Consider the following 13224-nt stretch of genomic DNA (forward strand, 5'->3'; position numbering starts at 1 on the left):
CTTGAAGTTTAACAGATGAGAGGAAAATTTTATGGGGAGAGAGGAAAGGGTGACTCCATTTAGTAGTCAACTTTATTAAGCACTAATTATCCTTTTAGCTTGGTGTGCATACATACACACAGTAATTCCATTTTGACACCTCACTGAATTGAAGGTATAACTATATCCCCTCCCCTCAACTCACCAAAGTTATGTCAGAATTAGTATGTACTTTTGAGGACCCTTAAATCAAAATGTAGAAAGTTCTGTTTTACAGGGTGAACACTTCTACATTTCCATTTAAGTGAAATTACTCAATGTTCTGTTTTACTTCTTCAGATTAATTGTCAGTAAACTATAAGTTTTATGTTTTTCAAAATCAGCTTTCAAAAAATCCCTAACCACAATACAATCACTCTCATCTACATCCTTTAGCTTTCTTAAATAGTACAACATAAAAGCCAAAGAAGAGAATGATGTAGTCAGCATTTTTACTGGCCACAGAAATACCACATGTCTACCTACGTGTTCCAGGGTTCCATAATATCAGGGTTTATGAAAACACACACACACACACACACACACACACACAACCTCTCCATCTGGACTCAAGTGGGAAGTGACTCATATCTTGACAGGAAAATGTGAAAAACAGATGGATGTTATTCAGCTGTTTTCAAAGAGAAAAGGCTTTCACGCTGCAGTACTTAAATGTTTGTGAGACCTTTTCAAAATCTTCAGACCAATCTGCAGTGTGCTTTGTATTAGAGCTCAATGAAATGGCATAGTTGAATCTACAGTCAGCTGCTTCTTTTGTCCTTTTATTGCTCAAACAGATTTGTACTAAATTATTAGGAAGGCGTTTGTATTAGGTACAGTATAGTCCTATACAGGCATTATTATCAAGCCCTGAAATGGCCATGTTACTATGTAGGCAAAGGTGCCTTTCTCGGTCAGTGGAAGAATTTTTAAGCTCTGTGACATTTGCAAGAAAATGTATGACACCATTCTGAAGTCTACCTCAACAGAAATGAAGCTTGTTGCTCTCCCAGATGAAGAGAATCCATCCCTACATTCTATTTAATTCTTAGTATGGTGACCAGAGGTCCAAGATTACATGAGTCAACTCCAAATTTCACCTTCACACTCTTTTCATTAGGTACACTGAGTCTGAGATTGGATGCAAATACATCAAAGAACACTGATAGCAGAGAGGACAGGATAGCATTAGAAGGGAAGGTCAAGAAAAGAGGGGAATTACTGCAAGGTGAATCAGTCAGCAAAATTTGGCAGTAAGAAAATAAATCCATTTGCAGCTAGCACTTCTGAATTTCTAGAAGGAGGGAAAATTAATATCATCAAGCAAAAGCCCTTTTTTCTTTTCCCTTTTCTAGCTATTATTCTTTCCTTGTACAAAAAAAAATGTAACCAACTTTCAAATATTTCCCCCTATCTGTTTCAGAGGGTCTAAAAGTCAGTGTTGGCTTCAATGAAATCTACTATCTGCAATTAATCAATAATGCTTTCTCATTTTTTTAATAAGTGAATCAATACACTTTAATAAAGTACAGTTGTATTCCTGAGAATAGAAGATAAGGAGAATAACTGGGAAGGGGGTAGGACATTTTTAGTAAAAAGAAACTAGAACAGAGAACATTTCTAATGCTAAGTGGTAATATCAACAAAGTATGACTTTGGGAAAATTAAAACCTGTTGTTTTAATCTATCTTGCAAAGTTAGAAAGGTGTAATAAAAAACTGAAGGAAGTATTTTTTCAAAGTATTAAGTGGTATGCAAATTCTGGGTACTATTTCAGTTCCACCTCACTGGAACAGAAGTGAATAATAAGCCCTACCTACCACACTTCACATTTATATAGCGCTTCTGTGTTTATGTGAAATAAGGCAAACATTATTATCCTCAGTTTACAAATCAATAAACTGAGGTTCAGCCTTAAACCAAGGTTGTTTGACTCTTAAATTTTGTATTCCTTCCCCTAGACCAAAATAAATGAGGTGACAATGGTGGTGGAAGGGACCCAACTATTATGGTCACAATTACGAACAAAGCATTAGATGCAACTTATCTGCAACCCAATCACTTTATCTTTGATTTTGAAGGTGATTTCTCTTGACACTTTTCACTCAAAAAATTATTGAAAGGAATAGGATTTGGCATGCTTCTTTACTATTGTTTCAGTCGTTAAAGAAGTAACAAGAGTTAGCAACTCACAAACATCACAACCTAAAATCAGTTCCAGTTGGTGAACAATACCAGTAGTCATGGTCTCCTCTAATTGGATGCGTGGCTGGTCCTGGAAATTTCTTGTACGACACTAAGCAGGACCTGTGGACACATCACCTCTGTCCTAAGATCCCATTCTCAACTATGAAATTCTCCTTCAAAAAGATAAGTGGAACGATCTCTCCCCAGAGAGTTACCTCTTTTCTTATTTTTAAAAATTTGATTCTGGGAAATATTTCACACCTGTGGATCCCCCATGTCTGCAAAGGTGTGGGCATTAGTGCGATGGCATGAAGTATCTTTTGATACTCCTCTCTGAGATCAAAACAGTTATCTATATTTTTGCATTCATTTTCAATTACTTTGTGACGGTTCTTTCCATTTAACTTTGCAGTCACTGGTTATACGGTTTCATGGCTCTGTTTCACTCTGCATCAGATCGTGTAAGATTTCATGAGGTTCTCTCTATTATATACGCATCGTTTCTTACAGCAAAATAATATCCCATTACATTTATATGCCACAATTTATTTAGCCGTTCCTTAATCAATAGGCATGTACATTGTTTCCAGTTCTTTGCTCCCACAAAAAGTGCTTCTAATCAATACTTTGCTGTATTTAGTCTCTTTCTTTTCTTATATGTGTCCTGTAGTGATGTCTCTGAGTCAAAGGGAATAAACATCAAATGGATATTTCTAAGTGAAAAAAAATATATAACAAATACCTTCCTCCTTTAAGACCATAGTTGACTTTCTGTGGTTGAAAGGTTACCCACCACTATTATTTATTACAAGCTTTTAAAAACAAAAGATATACTTAACCTGTGCATAATTTGAAGAAAATTTTAAAAATGATTTTTTTCATTTTTTTAGGAAGAAAAAGAGTTGATTTTTAAGGCACTGCCCAATAAATACCAGGTTTCAAAGTAAATAATAAACTGTATAGTTAAATTGATTCTGATCTAATCACAGAAGTGTTCTTATATAGCGCTTACAAGAAGAAGTTCTTAATGAGATTTTTTTCTTTTCTAAGAGACACAGAGAAAGAGAGAGAGACAGAGACAGAGAAACAGACTATCATTCCTGCTTCAAGGTTGACCTGGATGAATACTTTAAAACTGGGAAATAAAATATAAACAGTAGTATGAATCCTTTTGCAAAATTACTATGAGTACAAAGGAAAGCCACAAAAAATGAACTTTTAAGCACAAAGTTATGGAGGTTTTTAAAAAAGACTCAGAATGTTCTGTGAAATACTATTGGAAATAAGCTTCAAGGAGTTTAGCAGTGGGTTTAAGATGAGTAAACTGCAGCATTCCAAATACTGCTCTGTAGCCTACAAAATTAGGCTTCCTTATTTTTAAAATATATTACAAGATTAGAATCCATATTCAATCAAATGAAAAGTACAAAACTCATTCCAAAGCCAACATAAATAATTTTTAGGTTGACATTTTGAATTATCAGCTTCTCTACTCTTGTCTAATACTGTAATTAAGAAATGGCTGTAAATGGAATCATCTAGTATTACTTTTTTTTAAAATGGAAAAAATGTCTATTATCCTATATCTCTCCTTCATTTTCTAGCTAAACTCCTTGAGAAAACCTACGATCTGTACTTTCACTTCCTCTCTACTCGAACTTTTGACCTCATCATTCAACTGAAACTGCTCTCTCCGAAGGAACCACTGATCCTTTAATTGCCAAATTGATGGGCCTTTTTTTTCTTAGTTTGATTCTCTTATATCTCTCTGTAACATCTGACACTGTCAATAATCTTTTCCTTTTATATACTCTCTGGGTTTTCATGACATTGTACTCTCCTGGTACATGCTAATGATTCTCAGACCTAAACATTCAGCTTTACTCTCTACTAAGATATAGTCACACATCCCCACCTCTCTTGGACAACTGGACCCAGATATTTTTGTTAAGCATTTTAAATTAAGCTTGCCTCCCTTCTGAACTTGCTACTGCACTATGGTATATTTCAGAGCACCACCATCTTCCCTTTCACCCAGACTCACAATCCGTGTCATTCTTGACCCTATATATCCAATCTATTGCTCAATCTTGTCTTCGACCTTCATAACCTACTTTTGGATTACTGTGGCCAAAAGGCTTGCATAGCTCAAAGAAACCAGGAGCTATACCCAAGATGGACAGGTCATCATGGAGAGTTGTAACAAAAGGTAATCCACAGATGAAGAAAATAAAAATAGCAAACCACTTCAGTTCATCTGTGTCAAGAAAAACCCAAGGATAGTATTAAAATGGTAATAGATATGAAAATGGAAGATGAGCCCCTCAGGTCAAAAGGTGTTTAACATGCTACTGGAGAAGAGCAGAGGACAACTACAAGTGGCTCCAGAAAGGATTAAGTGAATGGGCCAAAACTGAAAGGAAGTTCAGCTGTGGATCTCTCTGGTGACAAGAAGATAGTCTGATACTATAAAGATGAATATTGCAAAGAAACCTAGGATCTAGGATCTATGAACCAATGTAAGCTAGATGTGGTCAAACAAATGTCTAAATACAGATTGTGAATAAGGTGTTGTTTCCAGTTTTCTTTGCTCTAAGTTTATGTATTTCTGTAGTTACTTTACAGTCCATGAATTAATCCTATCAACCATAATATACCCAATGTGGTTCTGAATATATAAATTTTAGTTCCAGTTCCTTTATTTAATATCTATAAGTAAAATGTAACTGCTAGTAAAATGCAAATTACAAACTAACTCCTCACCTCTGAAACCAAGTTTCCTCATTTACTGATTTGCCTGTATTCTTCTAAAATAAGTTTCTCTGGAAATAGAGGCTTGCCAATTGATGGATCAGACCATATTTGGGGTGCTCTGAAATTTCTATTTCTAAACCCCCAAATCAGATACACTTAACAAAGGGAAGGAAATAAACACTTATTAAGTGCCTACTTTGTGCCAAGTACTGTGCTGACCCCTTTACAAATATTATCTCATTTGATCCTCACAACATCCATGTGAGATAAGTCACCCCCATTTTAGAGTTAAGAAATTGAAGCAGGCAAAGGTTACATGACTTGCCCACGTTGACACAGCTAAGTGTCTTAGGTCAGATTTCAATGTGGGTCTACATAGGTCTTCCTGATTCCAGCACTCTATTCACTGCATCACCTAGGTGTCTCTACAAAGAACAATAAAATGAGTAGGATGAAAAAGCACTTAATAAGCACTTATTATATGCGAAGTACTATGTGGTAAAGTGCTAGGGATACAAAATACAAAAAGAAAGACAAGAAAAGGCAAAGTTCACCTGTTGGTATCTCATAAATGTTATACTCAAGTATATTCTGTTTTCTGATTTCCATTATAATCATGAATGAGTAATGTTCCATATCCATTAGATGTATGAGCAATCTACCAAATTCTGATTAACCATCTAGCTAACACTAGGAAAAGGGATGGAGGAAGTTACATAATACTTTCCAAATAGCAAAAATAAACATAATAGATAACTTCCATCCTAGGTCCCAGATTTAATCTTTTTTTTTGGTTGCAACTAATTACATTTTTATCTATTTTTAAAAATAATACATGAAGCCATGCAATTCAACTAAACAATTTGAATGTTTGTGTCCAGTTTTCAACACTGTAGTAACATATATGTTACTCTGTCAGTGTGATTACAAATAAGCAGCTTTTGGGGCCAGCATGACTTGGCTTGACGACTATCAGGTGACAAAGCACTCAAGCACAGAGATAAGAGAGTAGACTGTAAAATACCAATGCTAAGGAATTCATATAGCTTTGAAAGAATAACTGTAATATTCTAGAATGGAAATAAAATACAATTCGAAGACAAAATAACCAGCCTTGAATTCATCTCAATAAAATTTTATCAGACCCCTACAATGTATAAGTGCTGGGAATAAACAGATATAAAACAGATGCTGATTTAAGGGAGAGAGACTTGGATACACATAACAACGAAATACGAGAGAGTGATAAATGCAAAAGAGAGGCCCAGACAATGCAATGAGAAAATAGAGACCACTTTCACACTAGGGGATCATAAAGTATTCATTCAGAGTATTAGGGGTTCTAATTTATTTTCCAAACAGCTTTGAAACTGATTTTCCTTAAATAATTGCAGGTCTGGCCACATCACTGCCCTACTCAATAAATTTTAGTGCCTTCTTGTTGCCTCTAGATTACAATATAAAACTCCTTTGTTTGGTTTTTAAAAACCTTTGCAACTTGGCCCCATCTAATCTTTCCAGCTTCATGGTATATTCTCCCCTTCCTGGAAAATCCAGGCAATCTGGCCTTCTCTCTGTTACTCCCATATTTCTCACTCCATCTCCCATCTCTGTGTCTTTTCTCTAAGCTTTCCCTTTGTTTGTAATGTACTCCCTTGTCACCTCTGCCTCAGAGAATAGTCTCCTACAAGAGAAACTAAGCTCCTTGAGAGGAAGGATTGTTTTATTTGCTTGTTGTTGTCTCCCTAATGCCGGCCATTTAATAGAGGCTTGCCGATTGATGGATCAGACTATATTCGGAGTACTATTATCGGGTCTAGGCCTGGAGTCAGGAACACTCATTTTTTTGAGTTCAAATCCAGCCTCAGACACTTAATAGCAGTATGAACATAAGCAAGTCACTTGACCCTGTTTGCCTCAGTTTCCTTATCTTAAATGAGATGGAGAAGAGACCTCCCGTAAAGGGGGCTTGAAGAGTCTGGTGGTAGCTAGGCAATGCAACGAAGAGAGCACTGGGCTTGGAATCAGGAAGACTCATCTTCATAAGTTCAACTCTGGCCTCAGATACCTACAAGCTGTGTGACCCTGGGCAAATCACTTCACTCTGTTTACCTCAGGGTGCAGAAGGAAATGATAAACCACTGCAGTAGTTCTGCCAAGAATACTCCAAATGGCATCACAAAGAGTTGGACACAACTGAAAAACACCTGAACAAATCAGGTCTGGCAATACATTTTAGAAAGACTGTTAGATGACATATGAGAATCAGTTAAAGAAAATGGAAATGTTGAACCTGTAGAAGACTTAGGGGTTAGGTGGTAGATAGTAACTGTCTTCAAGTACCAGAGAGATTATTATGTGGAAACAGGACTGGGAAGCAATACGTGGCAATTTCAGCTCCATGTACAGGAAAAGTTCCTGAACATAAAAAGTCACCCGTAAGTGTAAAGGGCTGCTAGATGTCCCAGGATCAGTGGGATGTCCCTCACTAGAGGTTGTCATGCAAAGACTGGACAACAATATGTTTGATATACTACAGAGGAGCTTCTTGATCAAATACAGTTTTTCTATCTCTTTAACAGCAAAAATTCCTGAGCTTTGATGAGAGTTGGGAGGGCATATCACTACTGGGTAATTTCCCTCCCAAACTAAAAACAGAAAAATAAGCATGTAAATTGATAACAAGCAGTTTGGAGATCTATTTATCTATTTATTGAGGTTTTGAGACAGGTAGAGTAGTGCCTGGACCTTTGAATTAACTGATATAGGGAAATTCTGAATACAAAAATACCTCTGTGCCACCCCCGCTTCTCTTCAACTCACAGTCTTAAGAGAGTGGCCCTGAGCACTCCACCTGGATCAAATACTCAGTATGTTTCAGTGGTGTGCCATGGACCCAAGTTTTTCTTTTCTTTTTTTTTTTTGTCAAAACATTAAGCCTCTGACAAAAATGTATTTCTTTCTTTACAGGACAGGATTAAAAGGCAAGATGGTGCTTACAGATAAAGAAAATATATAAGGATATATTTTGACAAAATTTTTCCATTAAAATATTGCAACATTCAAACTTGACTTACAATATAACAAAAGAAATGAGACCACAAACAAAATGGTGTATGGATTTTTCAAAGACATAAACAAATGAAATATTGTGAAGGCAGCAGGGCTCATGCTGATGGCTAGCAGGAAGTAACAGTGTAATCTACTTGGAAAAAGCTTTTAATGTACAAATTATAAGCCCAATCATGGGCTGCAGCAATTCAATGATTACTGCCATTTTTTCTTACTTCCAAAATAAAGCCTTGATTAAACCGTTCATACCCTATATTGTTTATACCTTTATTTCAGAGACTGAGTAACTACATACAACAAATGCATTTGTTTTCACCATAGGATAACATTGTACCTCTCTACCAATGTCACTCAGAAACCTTTTATGTCAAAACAATCTGACAGCACATAAACAATTCAAAAAATATGCAATGATCTTTCATTACGGTCCTTTATAGACACGCATGTTAATTCATGCTGCTAACCTAGTATCACAGCACACAGAATCCAAATATTTAATGGATGGGATGACTTTCGAAGTTATGATGGATCCTTTATTTATAATCCCATTATAACTGATAAACTCATTTCATAGACCCTTTCATGCATTTATTATTTGGTGGCAAGAGTAAAACATTTCCTGTTAACAACATCCATTGCCAGCAACGAACATCTCAAAACTGCCAAGAAGTCATTGTTATTGCACAATACATGGAGGCCTTGGACATTTTCCAAAATCTTTAAAAAATAAAAATTAAAAAATGGAATTATTCTGACATTTCCTGACACCTGAATTAATACTTGTATGACTAATAAATAGCATGTCAGTTGCTTGCACTGAACCAGCGATCAACACGTGCCCAGAATGCACACGAGTAAAAATGCAGAAAAAGGAAGTAGTCTTCATTACCTATAGGTCATTTCCAGTCAAAGGTTAAAGTTCAAAGGCTGAATGAGCAAAGTGCTCATTTTCTTAGTAGGGCTGTCTTCTGCTAGGAGGTTCACAATGGTGGCATCAACACATATCATCATGGTACCACCACTTCGTTTTCTTTGGATTCTTGTTACCTGTTCTTACACTGAAAGAATTATCTGGTGCTCATCTCTGAGGAGAGTCAAAAGGATACCGCCCACTAAATGTAAATAGAAGTTGAAATTTTCCCCCTTCATATAAAGTACCTGGTGCACCCTCCGTGTCTACAATCCACTGTGCAATTGAATTCTGAACACTCTTTTCATTCAAAGTCATTCCTGGAGGAGGGTCATTTTGCAAAGCCAATAATTCTTCTTGCAGTCCTTTCAGCATTGACGCCATGATGGAACCGTCCCCCCCTGCCCAGCGCTGCCAGAGACACAGGAGGGGGAGCCTCTGTGCTCACGTCACACCGCGGGATCCCCACCCAAGTTTTTCTGATTCCAAGACCAATTCTTTATCTGCTATGCCATAATAAATTTGACTTTGAGAGAGAATGTAATCAAAATGACATTTTATTTTTAGCATTTATTAAAAATTATCATTCAACAAATGGAATATTAAAATAGCTATGCTTTATGCAAATTAAATTAAAATAAATGATTATTTGCTGATAATATATCCCAAACACCTGGTCATTTCAATGGAATATTCAATAAATAGCTACTATGAACTCTATGCTAAGTGCTAGGGACCATATAAAGATGAAAAGATACAACATACTACCCTCCCCTAAAAGCGTTTACAATTCTGGGGGGGGGGGAATCAGAGATACTTCAAAAATACTTCAGAGTGAAAGTGTATTCTTTTGTGATGCTGAATGATTAACTTAAAAATTAAAAAAAAAACTAATGGATAAAATGGAATGATAATATTCATCTTAACTGTGGAGATGACTATTCAATTAATAGGATTATTAGGAACAAGACAGTTGTTCTTTATTACATTAAAACAAACATATACAACAAAAATATTAAAAGAAAAAGGAATAAGTTTGAGAAGATATTTACAGCTAATATGGCAAACAAAACCTTGGTATCTGTTAAAAATTTAGAAAGGTAAGACATAGTCTACAACGGATAAAGGTAAGGAAAAGGTCATTTTCAAAGAAAACACAAATGATTAAGTAATCACTTCTAAAAAAAATTCTTACCCTCATCAAAGAGATGCAAATTAAAACAACACTGCTTTTTCATCTCAGTCCATAAGATGGTCAAAAATGATTAAGAAAAATGAAATTAGTGGAATTGTGGAAAAAGAAATACTTATTTTGGAGATCAATCTGGTAGCATGAAGTAAAAACAACAAAAATAATGAGAGCCCTTGACCCATGATATTAGAAATTTACACTGAATTGTTATCAAAATCAACGTTAAAAAGATGTTTCGGTTCTCTCCTCCCCGGATTTCTTTCCCTGCGCTCAAGCCATGTCTGCTGCAGGTTCCCAGCTCCAGAGTCAGCTGGCCTCGAGGCTGAGGTCCGAGCTCCAGGACGCAGCCGCCCATAGTCCGGCCTCTGACCCCGGCCCCAGCCCGCCGCCCGGGATGCACAGGGAGAAGCAGCATCTGGGCCACATCGAGCACATCCTCCAGCAAGGCTGCAAAAAGGAGGACCGCACGGGCAATGGCACTATGTCCGTGTTAGACTTGCAAGTCCGTTACAACCTCTGAGAGGAGCTTCCTTTGCTGACAACCAAGCCTGTGTTCTGGAAGGGTGAGCTGGAGAAACTGCTGTGGTTTATTAAGGGTTCCACAAATGCTAAAGAGCTCTCTGCCAAAGAAGTGAAAATCTGGGATGCCAATGGATCTCGAGACTTTTTGGACAAGCAGGGGTTCACTACCAGGGAGGAAGGAGATTTGGGACCAGTGTATGGTTTCCAGTGGAGACATTGTGGGGCAGAATACAAAGAGATGAACACAGATTATTCTGGGCAAGGAGTCATTGAGGCAACCAAAACCAACCCTGATGACAGAAGGATCATTATGTGTACTTGGAATCCTAAAGATCTTCCTCTGATGGCACTGCCTCCATACCATGCTCTCTACCAGTTCTATGTATTGAATGGTGAGCTTTTTTGTCAACTATACCAGTGATGTGGAGACATGGGCCTCCAGGTGTCATTCAACATTGCCAGTTATTCCCTGCTCACCTACATGATTGCTCACATCCCAGGCCTAAAGTCAGGTGATTTTGTACACATTCTGGGAGATGCTCACATATACTTGAATCATATTGGGCCACTGAAAATTCAGATTCAGCAAGAACCAAGACCTTTCCCAAAGCTCAAAATTCTTCAAAAAGTTGAAACCACTGATGATTTCAAGGCTAAGGATTTCCTGATTAAAGACTACAATGCTCACCCAGCTATTAAAATGGAGATGGCCATCTAAAGTAGCCCAATGCCCAGCTGAAAATGTGTTCCATACTTTCCAGGATACTACGTAGATTGTAGTTTATATCACAAACAAGACATGAAAAAGAGTTAGGAAACACAGGTTCTCACAGATCCAATTATTATCATGTGTGTGTATATGTATATAAAATAACTGGATCTGAAATAAATCCATAAGTGAATGCCACTATGGTTATAAACAAAGTGAGTTTTAGTCTTATGTAATTATTAAAATAAAGCAGTTCTATTGCAAAAAAAAATGTTTCAAGATTTTCACAGAAGCATTATTTATAATGGCATGAAATTGAAAATAATAATAGCCAGCATTTATATAGCGCTTTAAATTTTGTGAAATGCTTTACAAACATCTCATCTGATTCTTACAACAACCCTGTGAAAGTAGGTACTGTTGCTATCTCTATTTTACAGTTAAGGAAACAAAGGCAGAGAGAAGTTAAATAACTTGCCCAGGGTCACAGAGGTAGTGTCTGAGATCAGAAGTGAACTTTGGTCTTCTTGACTGCAAGGCCTAGAGCTACTCACTGTCCCTGTCTGATAATTTAACAGTTACTATTGGTGGTGTTCAGTCACTTGACTCCCCACGAACCTGTGGACCATAGCACGCCCATACTGTCCATGGGGTTTTCTTGGCAAAAATAATGGAGTACTTTGCCATTCCCTTCTCCCGTAGACTGTGGGTTAAGACAAAGAGAGGTTAAGGAGCACCCAGCTAGTAAGGGTCTGAAGTCAGACCTGAACTCAGTAAGGGGGTCAGAAGGAAATTACATGGGATCCTTTGCTGGTACTGGAAGTAGTATTCTGTTGCATTGCCTATTAGCAGTGTGGAGTTGTAGTTTCAGAGCAAGGAGAAGCACCAGCAGAAACAGGGACCTTGGACACAGTTCCAGGGAGGAAAAGAGTACTTGCATTCACTCACAGACCTGAACACAAGCCAAGAGAGCAGTGATTACACCTCTTCTTAGATTATACCATTTTGGAAGAATTTAAAACTTACAGACCCCCAGGACTAGCTCTGAAAACATCAGCACAAAAACCCTGAAGTTTGGAATGGTATCCCCTCCATCCTAGAAGCAGAGTCCAACTTCAAAATATAAGGTTAAGATCAAGAAATAGGCTGGAAAAATGAGCAAATAAAAAATAAGCTGACCACAGAAAGTCACTATGGTGACAAGGAAGATCAAAACACAAGCTCAAAAAAAGGCAATGTCAAAACAGCTACATCCAAAGCCTCAAAGAAAATTGTGAACTGGTTGCAGGGCCAAAAAAAAGAGTTCCTAGAAGTGCTCAAAAAAGATTTTAAAAATCAAGTACGACAGGCAGACAAAAAACTGGTAAAAGAAATGGGAGTACTAAACAAATTAACACCTTAAAAACAAAACAGATCAAAGGGTAAAAGAGGCCAAAAATCCACTGAAGAGCAGAACTTCTTAAGCAGAATTGGCCAAATGGAAAAAGAGATACAAAAGCTCACTGAAGAAAATAATTCCTTAAAAATTAGAATTAAGCAAGTAGAAGCAAAACAACTCCATGAGACATTAAGAAACAATAAATAAAATCAAAGGAATGAAAGCAGAAGACCATGAGATATTTCTATCCTATTGGAAAATAGCTCCAGGAGAGACAATTTAAGAATTATTGCACTACTGAAAACCATAATCAGAAAAGGAGCCTAAATATCATCTTTCAAGAAATTATCAAGGAAAATCTGCCCTGATATTGTACAACCAGAGCATAAAACAGAAATTGAAAGAATCCACCAATCACTTCCTGAAAGAGGTCCCCAAAATGAAAACTTCCAGGAATATTATAGCCAAATTCCAGAGCTCCC

General features: G+C 37.0%; 1 protein-coding gene and 2 pseudogenes across 3 annotated transcripts in view; 1 reads left to right on the top strand and 2 right to left on the bottom strand.

Annotated features, from left to right (window-relative positions):
• Positions 1-13224, bottom strand: part of ZCCHC14 (zinc finger CCHC-type containing 14) — a 119267-nt gene that overhangs the window by 60687 nt on the left and 45356 nt on the right. The window lies entirely within an intron of this gene.
• LOC140521340 (ubiquitin-conjugating enzyme E2 W-like) lies at positions 7-10190 on the bottom strand (annotated as a pseudogene).
• On the top strand, positions 10411-11373 carry LOC140521338 (thymidylate synthase pseudogene; annotated as a pseudogene).

This window comes from Notamacropus eugenii, chromosome 1 (genome assembly GCF_028372415.1).
Source record: "Notamacropus eugenii isolate mMacEug1 chromosome 1, mMacEug1.pri_v2, whole genome shotgun sequence".
NCBI lineage: Eukaryota > Metazoa > Chordata > Mammalia > Diprotodontia > Macropodidae > Notamacropus > Notamacropus eugenii.